Below are 4554 nucleotides of genomic sequence, written 5' to 3'. Positions count from 1 at the left end.
TTTGTTACTTCTTCAAAAAACTCACTCAAGTTTGTGAGACATGATTTCCCATGCACAAAGCCATGTTGACTATCCCTGATCAGTCCTTGCCTTTCCAAATACATGTACATCTGTCCCTCAGGATTCCCTCCAACAACTTGCCCACCACCGAGGTTAGGCTGATCTCCCTTCTTAAACAGTGGCACCACGTTTGCCAACCTCCAGTCTTCCGGCACCTCACCTGTGACTATCGATGATACAAATATCTCAGCAAGAGGCCCAGCAATCACTTCTCTAGCTTCCCACAGAGTTCTAGGGTAACACCCTGATCAGGTCCTGGGGATTTATCCACCTTTAACCGTTTCAAGACATCCAGCACTTCCTCCTCTGTAATCTGGACATTTTGCAAGATGTCACCATCGATTTCCCAACAGTCTATATCATCCATATCCTTTTCCACAGTAAATACTGATGGCAAAATATGGATTTAGTATCTCCCCCATTTTCTGCAGCTCCACACAAAGGCCACCTTGCTGGTCTTTGAGGGGCCCTATTCTCTCCCTAGTTACCCTTTTGTCCTTAATATATTTGTAAAAACCCTTTGGATTCTGCTTAATTCTATTTGTCAAAGCTATCTCATGTCCCTGTTTTGCCCTCCTGATTTCCCTCTTAAGTATACTCCAACTTTCTTATACTCTTCTAAGGATTCACGGACATGAGGAACTCCAGGCCAGACACGACCCTGTACAATGGGGGAGCAGGATCAGAGAGGCACTCACTCTCTCCCCTCCCCCTCCCCTCCCTTCGTTCTCTGGCCTTTCCCCCTGCCCTCACTCCTCCCCTCCCCCTCACTCCCTCTCCTTCTCCCTCTCCCTAGCCCCTCCCCCTCACACTCTCCCCTTCCCTCCACCTCACTCTCCCCCTTCCCCCCACCTCACTCTCCCTCACCCACCACTCTCTCCCCAACCCCCCCCTCACTCTCTCCCCCTTCCCCTCCACCTCACTCTCCCCCTTCCCCTCCACCTCACTCTCCCCCTTCCTCCACCTCACTCTCTCTCCAACCACCCCCTCCACCTCACTCTCTCCCTCACCCTCCCCCCTCACCTCTCTCCCCTTCCCTCCCAACTCACTCTCTCCCCATCCCCTCCCCTCACCCCCTCCCCCATCCCCACCACTCCACCCCCTCCCACCTACCCAACCCCACCCACCTCCCCTCCCCAACTCCCCCTCCCTTCAACCCCTCTCCCCTCACCCCACCCCACCCCTCCCCCACCCACCTCCCTCCCCCACCCCCACCCACACACCAACCCCACCCCACACACCCACCCTCCCACTTCCCCTCACTCCCTCCCCTCCCTCCCCTTCCCCTCCCACTCACTCCCTTCCCTTCCCACCCCATCTTCCCCTCCCACCTTCTCCACCCTCCATCCCCTTCACCACCCTTTCCCATCCTCTCCCACCCCATCCCCTCCCCACCCCTTCCCTTCCCACCCCTCCCTTCCCTCCCCACCCCTTCCCCCACCCCACCCCCACACACTCTCACCTTCCCCTCACTCCCTCCCCTCCCACCTCCCCTCACTCCCTCCCCTCCCACCTTCCCCTCACTCCCTCCCCACCCACCTTCCCCTCACTCCCTCCCCTCCCTCCCCTTCCCCACCCATCTTCCCCTCACTCCCACCCCTTCCCCACACCACCCACCCTCCACTTTCCACCCCCTCACACCCTCCCCTACCCCTCCCCCTCACTCACACCCTTGCCCCTCCCCCTCACTTCCTCCCCGCGCCTCACTCCCTCCCCTACCCCTCACTCCTCCCCTTCCCCTCACCCTCTCCCCTCCCCCACCCTCTCCCCCTTCCCCTCACCCCCTCCCCCTTCCCCTTCCCCTCCCTCCCCTTCCCCTCACTCCCTCCCCCCTCACTCCCTCCCTCCCTCCCCTTCCCCCTCACTCTCTCCCTCCCCTTCCCCCTCACTCCCTCCTCACTCCCCTCCCCTTCCTCCTCACTCCCTCCCCCTTCCCCCTCACTCCCTCCCTCCCCTTCCCCCTCACTCCCTCCCTCCCCTTCCTCCTCACTCCCATCCCCTTCCCCCTCACTCCCTCCCTCCCCCTTCCCCCTCACTCCCTCCCCTTCCCCTCACACCGTCCCCTCACTCCCTCCACTTCCCCTCCCCCCCTCCCCCTTCCCCTCACCTCACTCCCTCCCCCCCTTCCCCTCCCACCATCCAATCATTCCCTCCCCTTCCCCTCCCACGTTCCAATCACTCCCTCCCCTTCCCCCCACCTTCCCCTCACTCATCCCCTTCCCCTCCCACCTTCCAATCACTCCCTCCCCTTCCCTACTCCCTCCCTTACCCTCCCACCTCCCCTCACTCCCTCCCCTTCCCCTCACTCCCCTCCCTTGCCCTCCCACCTTCCCCTCACTCACTCCCTCCCCTTCCCCTCCTCCCCTCCCCTTCCCCGTCTCTCCCTCCCTCCCTCCCCTTCTCCCTCACTCCCTCCCTCCCCTTCCTCCCCTTCCCCCTCACTCCCTCCCTCCCTCCCCTTCCCCCTCACTCCCTCCCTCCCCTTCCCCCTCACTCCCTCCCTCTCCCCTTCCCCCTCACTCCTCCCCTTCCCCCTCACTCCCTCCCCTTCCCCCTCCACTCCCTCCCCTTCCCCCTCACATCCCCTCCCTCCCCTTTCCCTCACTCCCTCCCTCCCCTTCCCCCTCCCTCCCTCCCTCCTCCTTCCCCTCACTCCCTCCCCTTTCCCTCACTCCCTCACCCTTCCCTCCCTCCCCTTCCCCCTCTTTCCCTCCCCCTCACTCCCTCCCCTTCCCCTCCCCCCCTCACTCCCTCCCCTTCCCCTACCCCTCACTCCTTCCCCTTCCCCTCCCTTCCCCTCGCTCCCTCCCCTTCCCCTTCCCCTCACTCCCTCCCCTTCCCCTCACTCCCTCCCCTTCCCCTTCCCCTCACTCCCTCCCCTTCCCCTTCCTCTCCCTCCTTCCCTTCCCCTTCCTCTCCCCTCCCTCCCCTTCCTCTCCCCTCCCTCTCCCTCCCTCATGGGGGGGAGGGTGAGGGATGAGGAAGAATGAGAGTGAGGGGAAGGGGGAGACTCACGGGGAGAGTCACAGAGAATGAGGGGATGGAGGAGCATGAGGGGAGGGGGAGAGTGAGGGAAGAGGGGTGAGCGAGCGGAGGGGGAAAGGGGAGAGAGTGAAGGGAAGTGGAGAGTGAGCAGAGGGGGAGAGTGAGGGGAGGGGGAGAGTGGGGGAGGGGGAGAGTGAGAGTGAGGGGAGAGTGAGGGGGAGGAGAAAGGGAGAGTGAGGAGAGGGGAGAGTGGGGGGATAGTGAGGGGAAGGGGGAGTGAGGGGAGGGTGAGTGTGAGGGGAAGGGGAGAGTGAGGGGAAGGGGGAGAGTGAGGGGAGGGGGAGAGTGAGGGGGAGGGTGAGGGTGAGAGTGAGGTGACAGGGAGAGGGAGGGGAGAGTGAGGTGAGGGTGAGGGGAGTGGGAAGTGAGAGAAGGGAGAGGTGAGGGGAGGGTGGGGGTGTTGAGGAGTGCAGGGTGACGGGGAGAGTGAGGGGAGAGCGAAATAATGGGGGAGAGTGAGGGAAAGCGAGAGTGGGGGGAGAGAGTGAGGGAGGTGGAGACAGTGAGGGGAGTGTCGAGAGTTGGGGGTAGAGACCCCCTTATCATTTCAAATGAAGACTTACCCACCTCTCTGTCTCTCTCTCTCTGTGGTCTCTGCAAGTCCGATTACCTCGTATCTCTGGGGGAAACGGGCTGGGATGGGTTGATTTTCAGGATGTCCAGCAAACCTCACCCCCCTTCCACCCCGCTCCTTCCTGAGGTCAGCAACACAGGGGTGTTACCCCAAAGGCCCCTCCCGGAAAACCCTTCCACATGGAGACACCGTCCGTCCAGGAGGCCCTTCTCGGGCAGTGGGTTGGGAGAGATGTCTGCGGGCGGGTTTTAACCGAGGGTACGGGGGGCCCAGGCGTGTTCCTCACAGCCGCAGGGCGATCGGGGAACTGCACTTTGCTCCTCTGGCATTGTCACTGAGCTGCAGGAGCAGACTCTGTGAACACAACACCCGGTATACAATACACCTTCAGTGATAAGGGGACGGCATGAGATTAAGCAAACGCTGATTTGCTAGACTCCTGTCGACATAGCTCACAGTCCAGCGAGACTGCTGTCAGGAATGGAGTATTTAAACTCTGCCCCACTCCACCGACCTCTCAACTCTCTCTCTCTTCCAAAAGCACAGACTCCACATAAATAAAGGTTCATACAGGAACAGCAGGAGGCCATTCAGCCCCTCTCCCTCCCTCCTCCAGCCTGTCACAGGGGAACAGCAGGAGGCCATTCAGCCCACTCTTCCTCCAGCCTGTTACAGGGGAACAGCAGGCGGCCATTCAGCCCCTCTCCTCCTCCAGCCTGTCACAGGGGAACAGCAGAAAGCCATTCAGCCCCGCTCCCTTCTCCAGCCTGTCACAGGGGAACAGCAGGAGGCCATTCAGCCCCCTCATCCTCCAGCCTGTCACAGGGGAACAGCAGGAGGCCATTCAGCCCCTCTCCCTCCTCCAGCCTATCTCA

This window comes from Chiloscyllium punctatum, chromosome X, assembly GCF_047496795.1.
Source record: "Chiloscyllium punctatum isolate Juve2018m chromosome X, sChiPun1.3, whole genome shotgun sequence".
In the NCBI taxonomy this organism is placed as follows: domain Eukaryota; kingdom Metazoa; phylum Chordata; class Chondrichthyes; order Orectolobiformes; family Hemiscylliidae; genus Chiloscyllium; species Chiloscyllium punctatum.
This window is presented reverse-complemented; position numbering follows the sequence as displayed.